This window comes from Phymastichus coffea, unplaced genomic scaffold, assembly GCF_024137745.1.
Source record: "Phymastichus coffea isolate CEN01 unplaced genomic scaffold, Cenicafe_Pcof_1.1 PCOF00033, whole genome shotgun sequence".
In the NCBI taxonomy this organism is placed as follows: Eukaryota; Metazoa; Arthropoda; class Insecta; order Hymenoptera; family Eulophidae; genus Phymastichus; species Phymastichus coffea.
This window is the reverse complement of record NW_026706844.1, coordinates 818190-832934: the sequence shown is the minus strand read 5'-3', so window position 1 is coordinate 832934 and position 14745 is coordinate 818190. Positions and strand designations below refer to the sequence as shown.

At 36.7% G+C, this 14745-nt stretch overlaps 1 protein-coding gene across 2 annotated transcripts in view; it reads right to left on the bottom strand.

The window, feature by feature from the left end:
* Window positions 1-14745, bottom strand: part of LOC131663304 (LIM/homeobox protein Lhx5) — a 251780-nt gene that overhangs the window by 58079 nt on the left and 178956 nt on the right. The window lies entirely within an intron of this gene.

Here is a 14745-nt window from a genome sequence, read left to right as displayed (position 1 = left end):
AGGATCAGCTCTTCTAAAACGAAGTCAATAAATGTTTGAAATAATTTCAATATTTTGCTGATGCATTTTCACCTTATCGGGAAATTCACGTCAAAAAAGTTTTTTTTATAACTAAATAGTCAATAATAATTTTGCAATGTAGTTTCATTGTTAAACTAGGTTGTCATACTTTTAAAATGAATATTTTTAAAAAGTTCTGCATTTGTGCAAAACAAACAATATTACATATATCGCACAAAGAAAAATAAAGAGAGAGATATGACAGCATCATGCCTTTACCTCCAGACTTTACTGAAAAACGAAAGAAATAGGTATTTTCTGCTGTTACCAAGTAGACGTGTCTCTGCACGAACAATTCAGGTGTGATAACAAGACTGAGAATTCTATTAAGTTTATGAAGAATTAAAAATTTCAAAATACAAATTTATTCTTGCAATGATCGTAATATTAATCTTAATGGACTAACTGGAGGTCGGATTTGGATTCAGTGATCCCCAAAATATACAAAATTGATATTTGGAATACATTATATTATTATTGTTTTCCTGGAATACACTTTCAAAAGCCCTTGAACGGACGTGTTAAGGTTGAACGAACGCCGTATTTGGATTCGGAGGAAAAAGACAGTTAAAATACGAGGGTGGTCCGATAAGTACTTAGCCTACAAAAGAAAAGCGAATATTTTGGAAAAGTGGCGTTTTATTTTTCAACATAGTCTCCTTTTAGTTCGATACACTTGGCCCAGCGATGCTCCAACTTCTTTAACCCGTCTGAAAAATATGTTTCCTCGAGGTTTGAAAAGTAGGCTTCCGTGGCAGCGATTACCTCCTCATTCGACTCAAATTTCTGCCCGGCGAGTGACTTTTTCAAGTTTGGAAACAAAAAGAAGTCGCACGGGGCTAAATCTGGAGAATACGGTGGATGGGGCAGCAGTTCGTAGCCTAATTCGACCAATTTGGCCATGGTGATGGCGGAGGTGTGAGCCGGTGCGTTGTCATGGTGGAAGAGCACTTTTTTCTTCGCCAAATGGGGCCGCTTTTTCTGCAGTTCGACGTCGAATCGGCCCAATAATTCGGCATAGTACAGCCCTATGACCGTTTTGCCCCTCTCCAGGTAATCGATGTAGATCACACCTTATGAATCCCAGAAAACGGTGGCCATCACCTTTCCGGCCGATGGGTTGGGGCAGTCTTCGCCTTCTTCGGAGCACTTTCGCCGGGTAAAGTCCACTGTTTCGACTGTTCCTTGGTCTCTGGTGTATACCAGTGGATCCATGTTTCGTCGACTGTCACGACTGTAAACGACACAGAAACTCCTTCGGATTGCGCTTAAACAGCGTCAGACATTGCTCTGAAGTTGTCTCACGGTTGCGCTTGTTGTCCGGAGTGAGAAAACACGGCACCCATCGCGCCGACAGCTTTCATATGCCCAACATTTTATGCAGGACATGACCTACGCGGTCTTTTGAGATGCCTACGATCTTAGCTATATCGCGCACCTTCAATCGTCGATCTGCCAATACGAGATCGTGAATTTTTTCACGTTATCCTCCGTGGTAGCCGTTTTCGGAGCACCTGGACGTGACTCTTCAAAAATCGACGTGCGACCACGTTGAAACTCGTTAAACCAATTTTTGACGGTCGCCATCGAAGGAGAAGAGTCACCGTACACAGCATCCAAGCGCTTTTTGATTTCGCTGCGCGATTTCCGTTCCAAAAACAAGAATTGAATCACCGATCGATACTGCTCTTTTTCCATTTTTCAAAAATCAACAGACACACTTGCCTTCACACGCTCTCAAAAATAAACTACAACTCCGATCGGGCTGAAATCTTGACAGTAACCATAGAGAAGGTTGTACTACGTGATAGAATATTTCTTTTGCGAGTGGCGCCATTGGGCGGTGAGGCTAAGTACTTATCGGACCACCCTCGTACTATGATTTTATTGATGGATATCAAATTCAATTCTTTTTATAAGTCTGCGTTATTAGAAACAGAGATAGTGTGAATTTATTTTTAAAAATTTTAAAAATAAAAGTTTTTCGAAACTCCGAAACACTCGAACTAAAGTATGTACAAATCAACTTTCAATTGATATTTTGCATTATTTATTTTTGAAAACAAAATGTACCTTCTATTTTATAACTATAAAAGATTATTTACATTTATCTTAAATAAATGTAAGATATGAAACCTAAAAAATTTTTCTGATTTTTCGCTAATTTATTTGTTTATAAGCTTGTAAACCTGTTACACATAGAAAAACTATCTGAAAATCAGGTAAGTAAATGAACTTTTACTCTTAGATTTGCGACGGCCAGCCGTAACTTAGTGTTTTTTAGATTAATTTAATTATTAAATATGACGAACGGAGTGGGAACCTTCCTGATTTCCCACGATGAAAACGCATTCGAAATAAAGTGTTTAAACTTTTATAGTGGCCCGAGCCTGCGTACTCGGCCTTACAATCAATGCTCTATCCTGCTTTGTCCCACGCGCATGTGTTAACAGGAGCCTACGATCATCGCGTATACATCGTGAAGCGTTATCGCGCTGATAATGGAAGGGGATCATAAAAAAGCAATTTATCTTTTTTTTCCCACCGAATTTTAAGAAAATATCCGTAATATTAAATAGATTTTAATCAATTTTGTAAGTTATTATAATGCGCATCTTTTAGTCACCAAATAACCAATAAATATTTTTATATTAGAACAATAATATATTTTATAATAAATTATAGAAGGTTTGGATTTTTCTAAATATATATAGTATTTGAGTTATTGTAATAATCACTGTGTATCGTTAAAATTAACTAAGTTTAGTACGATTTTGTATAAGTAATTATAAACTATAGCGTTACTCTTGCTCTTAAAAGTGGCACTCCGAGAGCCATCTCTGGAGAAAAGGGCCCAAGTTAAAAAGGGACCGCCCTTTCGCTCTCTGAAAATTCACTTCCACAGACCAATAAAGAAATCCTAGATATATTAGAAAATTTCCCACCAATACAAAATTTGGCCGTTATCGCTTCATGGGCCTGAGGAAAGGGATTTCCACCTAACCACCCACTGCTTATAAAAAGCTCTGTACAAGACTGGAGGAATGAAGTGGATTGAGTACCAGGAAGTGCATAACAAGAAGTGACTACCAGTGAGTGAATGCTGGAGGAAACATAAGAGAAGAAAATATTGGACTATATTACCAAGAAGTCAGCAAAAAAATTCAATCAAGAAGCCTCCCAACTACATTCAGAATATAGAGAGAGATAGAGAGAAAGAGGTCAAAGAGTAGAGAGAGCGCAGCCTTAATATTAAACAATTAAATAAAATAAAAGTAAGTAAAACCTTATATCTGGCTATCCTTTTCTTTCTTTAAGCAATCCTTTTCTTTTTTTTGAAATTCATTAAGCGTGTGTCTGGTGAATTTTCGTTAAAGTCTCTTAAGAACACATTAAGCGTGAGTCTGGTGTGTTCGTAATAGCATTTGGTTATTACATACCGCGCTAGCATACAGTTTTCTCCACGCAACAATATTGCTCGTCCCGGCTTATATGTTACACGATAGCCAAATCAGAGCAACCCTGAGTTTACGCTTACTCCAAGCGTACCTGAGAGTGACCCTGACGTCACAGATTAATAAATATTTTGATTATAACGATAATATCAAATAGAATTGACACTATCGATATTTTAAGAAACGTTTTGTCGACTTCTTAATTCAGCATTATTAGCTGTAATTGAACGCCGCGCGAGAGTATAGGTATAACTACTTTCAAATTGTAGAACAAAATTATTTATGTTAAATTATTTAAATCTTGTATAGTAGTTTCAATAATTTTTTTTATTTTTACAAAAAATTGTTTTTATGTACGTACAGAATTAAAATCATTTAAATGACGGAAAATCTTCAATTGAAATGATTTTAACGTGATGATATTAACTAAAAAAGCATTTGATCAAAACTTTTATAATTTGCACTGTTATTTACGACAAGAGCAAGGAATTCTTTTGTTTATTGTATACTTCCATGTGTGATTACGTCTGTCATTTCTACAAGAAATTTGAGATAATTAGCATATTAAAAAATAAATTATTTGTGTTATTTCTTTTCTATTTTGTATTATTTATAAAAATTTATTTAAATTTATTGCTAAAATAAATATAACAATTATGTGGCCATTTAACCATAATTTAATTTTTAGAGAATTTTTAAAATTAGAAAACTTAATATTTCGAAAACGATACTTATTTGTGGCTAAAACAATTTATATATTGTGTATTTTTATTCTAAAAATAATACTTAATTGATATCAAGTACTTAACACAGTTTCTTCATAAGTAAAAGGAATTTCAACTCCATTTTAACTTAACTTTAGACATAAAATTTTGGTATTTGATTGTTTCTGTAGTGTTGGGAGAAGCCACGGCCAACGCATACTTTGTTGGTGCGAGTCACCACCACCTAAGAGACAAGTGGGGACAGCAGCGTCCTCCTCTCGCCGGCTTGGGCCAGTATGCTTCAAACTTCTGATCGAGCTAGTTACAAAATAAACCTCAATTTTTTTAGAATAATTTTCGAGTTGTGAATTGAAGACCTTGTACCTTCTCTCCTTTTTTGATCCTTTTTTAATCCTTCGAACCAAAATTTTGATCCTTCGAACCAATGCGCAGGAAAGAAAGGTGAATAACTAAAAAATAAGTAGAGAGACTATCAAGTTTCAACCGTCATGGCCACCTCTCTTCTCCACTGACAGTTGACAATGCCGTTAGGAGCCCCTAGGAACAGCTCTCCCCGATTCGACAACAGCGTTAGCAAACGCTCTGCCGATCTGTCGGACAGGCGAAAAATCCATCGCGTACTGAGCCATCGCGTTGGAACCGAGTCCCGCAATGTATAGAGCGTGCCCTAAATCGCTCTCTGCATCACACTGTCCCGGTTCAGCAGACTGCCGGATGACTGCAAAGAAATGTATTATCTTGGGCACTGTCTTACGTTCCGCGGCCTGGAACTCAAGGAGAGGCGCAAGCTCGTGATGGAGGTCTATGCTACAACTGCTTGAGCAGCCACCATCCCGCAAGGACCTGCCCGTCCAGTACCTCTTATCGAAATTGCGCTGGAGCCCACCACCAGTCGGCCCATTCGGCGATTCAGTGAAGCTGAACAGTTGGATAACCGCAACCCGAAGTCTTTGCGGTTGCAAGTCACCGCCACACACTCTTCGTTAATTCACAGAAAAGGGTCCGACCAATCGTAACTAGCCATTCTCTTTACTGCAGTGATCTTTGTGTCCCGGTGGCACCGGTGGAATCCGTCAGACCGTTATTCGATCCTTGCTTCAAAGCCACTCTATTACCTAAGGAAAACCTCAAAACTTGTCCTCACCGATTTTAATAATCTTTTGATGTTATAATTCATGAAAAAATAAGACATACGTGTTTTTTTTATCGGCGGAAATACATTGAGAAGGTGAAATCTGCCCTGAAAAAGGTAGAATTTTAACTAAAAAAAAGGGTTGCACCCCTTATAGTCGGAATTGCATGCGCTAGATTCGTACTTACATGAAAAGTGATGTCAACTTTTTTTCATCGTAAAATATCAATTAGAAGCTGAGAAATGTTGGAAAATCCATTTTTGGGGGTAAACTTTGAGAACAGTTTTCATCCCTTCAAAGTGTTTTTCCGCCGCTAAAAAAAATCATGTATGTCTTATTTTTACGACGACATGGAGATAAATGAGGATGATAATCATCCGAAGATGCATCCGAAATGTAATTACGGTAAAATTAATGCACTTCCTTACATTTATATGCGTGAGGAATTCCAAATGTGTATGCCCGCAAGCTCAAACATATAAATACAAGTTCGTTCATGTATAAATGGGAATTCATGTAGCTAAGTACAATTATACGTCCAAAATAGCATTTCGGTTGAGAAATTCGTTCGCTGCGGCTACATTATTCACGGAGTTTTTGAGTATCACTTTCTGCTAAAGCCAAATTCTTGACATAAACAGTATGTAAGCGTGAATTTCTTCCAAACGTCCGTTGAAGCAATAGAGCAATAGGATCTTCACTCGTCATCTATACACATCGATGCAAGCACGCTACCCGATTGTACTTAGCGCCTCCTGTTTATCGTATGTACTGCGTCTTTGAGTTGCACTTGTAGCTGATTCCTCTCGCTCACGCCAAATGTGCAAGCAAAGTGCTCCATCAATTTGTCAATTATTTCAGCAGTTTCTCCCAGCTGGCTCTGCTGTTCCAGGGTTTGCTTTTTGGAGTTACCTAGGCTATTGTTGACGTTGAGAGCTTGCAGTTTGTTGTTGTATCTCGGAGTTTGCAGTTTGTTGTTGTATCTCGGAGCTTGCAGTTTGTCGTTGGCTCTGGAAGCGTACAGTGTGTCGCTGGCTCTGAAAGCTAGTAGCTAGTTGGTGGTGCTGAAAGCTTGCAGCTCGTTGGTTGCTCTGGGAGTTTGCAGCTCGCAGGTGGCTCTGAAAGTACTTTGACCAGTAATCAGTTCAATCAGCTTAACCTGAAATCAACTTTCTCTGGCACAAGATCAACTCACACCCGTGACTTCCTAGAGATCAACTTTTCTGAATTCACCATGATCTCTCGGTGGTTTAGCGCAGAGACGCTGCGTTTTCTTTAGTGGCGCACATCAAGCATTTTGATTCTCACTCAAACTATTTGTTTTTTATATTCTTATTCTCAATATAATTACCTGTCTGTTTTCTATTACCATAATATTATTTTAATCTTGCTAAAAACTGGGAAAAATCATGAAGTTTTCCTATGCAATGAATTATAATCACTCGGATATTTATTGACAAATTTCAGTGATTGCAGTAGCAGAAGTAGTGACAACGAGAATGTAAAGCAAACGAATAATAAGAAACTCTCTCGCATGATAATTTATTTCCCGCATCAACGATTACTGTCCTTGCATTTGTTCTTTCTTTAGCTGCACTTAAAAACTGTGACATACGAGGGTGGATCAATAAATCCTTAGAAAATCCAAGAGATAGCGTTCAAAGGATCCCAACTTATGTTGCACCAGCAAACGTCACTATTAAATAGAGTGCTGCCGATATTTCAGCCAGATCCATTGAATAGTCCCGTTTTTACCGTTGATTAAAGTGAACAACTTTTGTTTCTTGTTAACATAGGAAAAAAGTGAGTTCCGAGCGGTGATAAAACATTTCTATTTAAAAGGCCTTACACCGGCAGAAATCAATGCTGAGTCAGATGCAGTTCATGGTGTATTTTTTCCTGTGTTTGCAACTGTTTACCATTGGATAAATGAATTTAAACGTGGCCGTACATCGACTGGAGATGAACATCGTTCAGGCCGTCCTGTAGACGTGAGCAATCCGAAAATGATCAATAAAACCCACGACATGGTGTTGAGTATGCGACGAATAAAATTGCGCGAAATAAGTGAGACCACCGGGGTTTCAAAAGGTATAGTCATTTCGATTTTGCATGAGAAATTGAACATGAGAAAAATTTCAGCAAGCTGGGTACCGCATTTGCTCTCAGTCGAGCAGAGACGCATTCGAGTGGTGGCCGCTGAGGTCCTGTTGGCGCGCATTCACTGTAACCTGGATAACTTTTTTTGTCGATTCATAACTGTATACGAAACGTGGATACACCACTACACTCTTGAGACGAAGAAACAGTCAAAACCGTAGAGGTGTGGCCACAAAAAAAGGTTTTTTGAGATGCACGTGGAATTACTTCGTCGACTATTTAAAAAAAGGACAAACAATCACCAGAGAGTATTATACTTCGTTCTTGGACCGGTTAAGCGAGAAAATAAAGGAAAAACGTCCTCATGTGAACAAAAAAAAAATCTGTTTATACAAGACAATGCACGAGTGCACACTTGCTTAGTTTCAATGGCTAAAATTAAGGAATTGTAAAATTAAATTCGAATTAGTAGACCATCCACCGTATTCACCAGATTTGTCCCCTAGTGACTTGTTTTTATTCCTAAACCTAAAAAAGTTGCTTGCCGGACAACGATTCATGTCGAATAAGGAAGTTATAACACAAACAAATGGCTATTTTGAGGAACTTTCAAAATTATTTTCTTCTGATGGCTTAAACAAAACTTGAAGGACGCCTAGAAAGGTGTATCGAGCTAAAAGGAGATTATATTGAAAAATAAAAAAATCTACTAAAAAAAATTATTTTTCTATCTTTTTCTAAGGACTTATTAACCCATCCTCTTAGTATAACTAAAGTTTGCATTTCAGATATTTTAGAATTATTTGCACTGTGTTTTATCAAGCCGCACAATTGTCCAATTATTTTCCAATTAGTCACCAAGAAAATCAAATTCTATCAAATAAAAATAACATTTCTTTCATGCGGTACACTGATGGCATACAAATATTTAACTCTTCAAAGAGTATAGTATTTTAGGATTTTTCCTGATAATTTTACAATTACCGTACAAATTAAGATAAACAAGATTACAAACAAGATTAAGAGTTGAAAATGTTTTATTTGTTGCCTTGTGGTTCGGAGAACAAAAATCAAACCCTAATTTATTTTTAAAGCCTCTCAAAGAACCATTGAAGGAATTGTATAAAGGGGTCACATTTTATGTACAGGATTTGCGGAATTATATCAATGTCCAAGAAATAATTGCTTCGGCACAGCCGATTTGCCTGTGAAAGCTCTGTTTTTCTGCATGAATCAATACAACGGTAGATTCGGGTGCCAAATATGTTTAGAGTCTGATGAAATTTTAGAAAAAAGGCGCATATATCCTCACAGAAAGTAATGTCATCTTCGAACGGCTACCGCTGTGCATTCTAATATTCCAGTATGCGGTGTGAAAGACCGTCGATGCTTTCAAAAATTTGTCATAATTATTTAACTTCCACTATACATTCCACTATACATTTAATGCATTGTGGTTTTGAAGGAATCGTTAAACGATTAGGAATACTGAATTTTTATGCAAAATTTATTGGAAAAAAATTTCCATTCCACAATTTAGTTGAGTAAGTTATAGATTGTGCTCAATCAAACCACCGTGCTCAGTAACACGACGACCACGTCCAATGAAAACACATTTTTGTTATCGGAAAGCATCAGAGCTGAAAAATATTACTCATTACCTGTATTATATGGGATATTGCCTTCGGAATATTTCAATCACTATACGTACTTAGTGTTAGGGCTTCATTTATTATACCAAGAAAAAATACGGATAGTATAATAGTTGTGGGTAATAAATGTTTTGAAAATTTCATTGAAAATTTCCACATTTATACGTTTCAAAATTTTTGTCATGTAATATCCATTCTTTAAGATACTTACCTTTCATAGTTTATCGATTCGGACTATTTTTTAGGATTTCATGTTTCAATCTCGAAAACTTGAATAAAAAGCTAAAGGCTATGATCCAAGGAAGTAACTCCATACATTTGTAAATAATTTCAAATCTAAACCTGCATATGGCAGTTTATACTTATAAAAATAAATGGCTTGAAGGAAATGAAGAAGCTTATAAATTTTGCGCAACAATATTATCAGCTAAATAGACAATGCAAATTAACTTGATTAGAAAATGGTATTTTCTTAATCGGTAATTTATCGAAAAATAGTAAAGAGTATATGCATCAAATCATACGGAAAAATGATTGGATTGAAAAAAAATGTACATACGTTTTCTAATTTATTTAAAGATGAAATTTTTTATTCGTCTGAACTAATACAATATCAAAAGAAAACGGAGTCATTTTATGTCACATAAAAGACATAAGTCTTTCATCTTAAACACTGAACTTAAATATTTCTTAATTTTATCAATTTTCTCTAAGTTTAATAGTAAATCGAAAATTACAATATATCATAAATAATGATCTACCATTTAGTAGCAAAATAATAGTTTTAGGTTGTGATTTGAGACAACTTCTTCCATTCAAAGTTAATGGAATGTTATGTTGCGACTCCATAGCCCTGACGTGTATTTATTTAAATCAATGAATTTGAATTTTAAGACGGTATGATCGAGATATATAAAGTATATACAGGGTGTCCAAAAAGTTCCGGGTCACCCCAGTAAGTCCTGAGATATAACTATTTCCGAGGAGATTAAGGTCATTCCTGTAGTAACTTTGAACGAGGAATCCAGTGATGACCTTGGTTTTGACCTTGAGCTTGACCTTCAAGGTCATTTCGAGATCAATTTTTTTTTTTAAATGGGAACCCCTATTTTTGACATCGGTAATCGAAAGAGCGGGAAATTTTACGTCCAAAACGGTATTTTAAAATTTTTTTTCATGGCCTTGAGAAGGTCGATTTAAGGTCAAATGCTTGAAAAACTGCCTTAAAGCGTTTTTTTAATTTTTAAGATATCGAAATATGACCTCTACAAAATTTGTTCAGAACAGAGTGGGCCACCCAATACACCAAACACCTTTGACCTTTAACCTCATTTTGAAGGTCATTTCAAGGTCGAAGTGTTTTTTGTAATGGTAACCCCTATTTTTGACCCCGGATACGCACATAGCGCGAAATCAGAAAGAAACATTCAAAACGCAGTAAGTGGAAAAAACTTATCCGGCAAAAAAACTGTATCTATGTCTCTGCTTGCTCCTCATTTAAAACAACTTGACTTCGGTTTGGATAACCCGTTACTTTATTATTCAAACAATCAAAGGTGACCTTGAAATAATCTTAAAATGATCTTGAAGGTCAAAGATAAAGTCACTGTAACATGCTCCCAGTAGAATTTAATAAATTTAGCCCGAAACATTTTGTAAATGTTTCGCGAATAATATTGGATCTAAATTTCACATGACCTTAGCGATAAACGTCGTGGATCAATCGAAACTCAACATAATACCTTATCCAAACGTCGGATTTCGCGCTATGTGCGAATCCGGGGTCAAAAAGAGGGGTTTCCATTACAAAAAACACTTCGACCTTGAAATGCCCTTCAAAATGAGGTTAAAGGTCAAAGGTTTTTGGTGCATTGAGTGGCCCACTCTGTTCTGAACGAATTTTGTAGAGGTCATTTTTCGATATCTTAAAAATTAAAAAAACGTTTTAAGGCAGTTTTTCAAGCATTTGACCTTAAATCGACCTTCTCAAGGCCATGAAAAAAAATTTTAAAATACCGTTTTGGACGTAAAATTTCCCGCTCTTTCGATTACCGTTGTCAAAAATGGGGGTTCCTATTTGAAAAAAAAAGTCGACCTTGAAATGACCCTGAAGGTCAAGCTCAAGGTCAAAACTAAGGTCACCACTGGATTCCTCGTTCAAAGTTACTACAGGAATGACCTTAATCTTCTCGGAAATAGTTATATCTCAGGACTTACTGGGGTGTCCCGGAACTTTTTGGACACCCTGTATATACACACTGTTTCAGACCACCCGTACACCCCTTTTAAAATCTGAAATACGTGTTTGTGTGAAAAATGGTTCAAATAAAAATTGCTAGACTCTGAGAAGCACACATTGTGGTGACCTTGAGTTTGACCTTGAAGGTCAGTTTCAATTGTATACGCAGAATTCTTTAAATGAAATAGTTCTACTCGTTATTAATTATTGCAAATCAAAATAACAATTTTATAAAAAAAATATTTAATGCATGTTCATATGATACCATCCTAAGATTTTATAAGCTTATCTGTTCAATTACTGTAGTGATCAAAATTATAAGGCATCCCTGATTTCTCTTTATTGTATTAACGATTTTTAAGCTTTAAAGAGCCTTGGAGTTCTTAATCTTCTAGTAGTCGTTCCCGATGCTTTTTTACTCTAAACTGGTATCTTTCTAATCAAAAAATCTTGATTCAACGTAGGTTTGATTCACTAAAAATTTTTTATACAGATTTGAATTTTAAAAGTAATATTCTTCAAAACAATGCAATATCATCAATTCCGTCATGTTAGAGACACTTTATAAGTTTTTTATCAACATGATGGAATGATTTTTTTCCCTCGTATTTCTTCAACTTTCAAATTCAACTAACAAAAATTTCAAATAGCCATTGTAACGGGGTGGATAACCGTCTTTTTATTTATGCGCGCGATCGCATCGGAGAGCGCGCGGGATTATCTAAACGTTTAAATTCGTAAACCGGAGAGCAGGAGAGAACGGGCGTCAGTCAATCAACTTTCTGCTTGCGCGAAATAATAACATCAAAATTACAGTCAATATCACATGCGAAATCGTTTATTTCCTCTTATCTCTACAATGTATTTAGCCCACGTGTTTATGTTTACAAAGCGCGCGCGTGACAATAACATGCAGTGTCGGATCGGTCGCCGATCTTTGTTCGTCGAGTTAATACATGCACGTTTCTTACTGAGTACGAGAGATTAGTTATTAACAATCATACAATAACCACGATATTAAGCTGGCCAGCTTACCTTATTAGCAGTTGCGCGGTTAACACAAGAATGAACAGTTCGTAATTAAGTCTCGGGGAAATCCGCTTCTGTGACCAAGCGGTTCACGCTTTCGGTTTCGCCCTCGATGGCGAAACCCCTCACTCACACACGCTTGCACGCACTCGTCTCAGTCAGGCGAAGGTACAGCTCCTGTCGGTCCTGATCAGCTCGTCTCGACACTCAGAAAAACTCGGGAAAACTCTAATTAATATTTGCTGCAGCTGAGTGTGCGGGTTCTAATCTTCGACTAGTTCATTTTCATACACGGGCGTTCCGTCCCGTCTCGCGCCGGATTCCCTCGTTACATCTTTCCCCAACCGGTAGGTGCTGCCCCCACAGGCAGCCGCATGGTTGGGCTGTCTGCACTAATAAAACGTTTACCGTCACACTATGTATAAAATTATTCAAACTACACGCAAGTAACGTCTTATTTTTATCATTCAAATATCGCTCATTTTTTAATCATTTTAAACTAATTTGTTAAAAAAAATATTTAAGAACTTCGAAGATTTCTTTAGTATTTTTATATGATTTTTCAATTATTGGTTATTTACAGAAAGGAAATGTCATTTTCGGAAAAATTTATTGAAGGTTATAGAATATTACATTTTTGGTAATAATTTGCAGCTGTAAAATAATATTATAATTTACTTGATGTTGTAACGGGGTGATTACTCCGTTTTTATTCCGATAATTCGTTCGACGCGCAATCGTACCGGAATGCGCGCGGTGATATCAAAATATTCAAATTCATTAATCGGAGAGCAGGAGGGGACGGGAGTCAGTCAACCAACTTACTACTAGCTAGAAATAACAAGAGTAAAATTATCATTTGAATCACATACGAGTTAGTTTATTTTTCTATACTCTACAAAATACTTGGCCCGCGTGTGTATGTTTACGAAGCACGTGCGCGACCATAACATGCATCGCCGGATCATCCGCAGCTCTTTGTTCGCAAAGTTAGCTTACATGCACGCTACCGATTCTTACAGAGTACGAAGGATTAGCAATTAGTTAAGCGCAGTCATAAGTGAAAAGTCGCGTTATTAAGCTGGCCAGCTTACCTTAGTATCGGTCGCACTATTAGAGGGGGAAAGAAATAAGTTCGTCTATCCGCTTCTGGGATATCAGTCCTTTTTGGATGAGACGATTCGCACCCTCGATGGCGAAACTTCACACTCATACACTCGTAACAGTAACAATAAAAGTATATGTCTCGGTAACTCAGCTGGCTCGTTTCTGCACTCACGGAAAACTCAGAAAATCTTAGATAACTGTAGTAAGCAGCTGTATGCTTGGATTACTAATCCTCGACTGGTTCTTTCATATTCGCGCGAGTTCCATCCCGTCTCATATCGAGTTCCCTTTTTCTATTTTCCCGAACCGGTAGGTGCTGCCCTCGCAGGTAGTCTCGTGATTGAGACGGTAGCGCTAACAAGGTGTTTACCGTCACAATGTAATATGTATTTCAGTCCTTTTAATATTTAGTTGCTCCACCTTTATCTTCGTAGCAAGCTCTTCATAATATTGAATCTGCAAGTTTTATTCAATATTCTCGACTCAAATTTTGCAATGCAGCAGCAATTTCTCTTTTCAAATCATCAATATTTTTGAAAATTTTATTTGAAATCGCTTTTACAATTTAATCCCAAGCATTTTCAATTATATTAAGATCTAGAGAACGAGTTGGCCATTTTAATAGAGAGATTTTATTGTCACTTATCCATTACGAAGTTTTGTTTTATCTTTGGCAAGGTGCGTTATCTTGCTGGTATAACCAGACTTTTAGTCTTTCGAAAAGTTTTTTTTCGACGGAAGCATGTAGTTTTCTGTGATATTAATGTATTTAACACTATTTACCATACCTTTTATGAATTCAGTTCATCTGTTCCTTTTCCCGACAAACAACCCCAAACCATTACAGACCTATTACTTTTCTGTACTTTTGCAGATAGACAATCACTATTGTATTTTTCGCTGGGCAAACGTCTTACTCGTTTTGATCGGTTGGAGAAAAGAAATAATACTGTAATTCACTTTTCTGCTGCCCATGATAATTTAGTTTTATACCAGTCATATCGCGCATTACGATCTGCAACGGTTAGAAGAAGATTGTGAGTCGCGATTCAAGAATTCAAATTCTTTCCAAGCAAATGCCTGTTAACTGTTTGTCTGGAAATATTAACCTCTAAATCTTTATGTAATTGATTCTTTATATTATTTGCTGTAGCAGCACGATTATGTTTGGCTTTCTGAATAATAATTCTATCAATTCGAGAACTTGTTGCCTGCGGTCTTCCTACATTTTTTCTATTTCTCTCT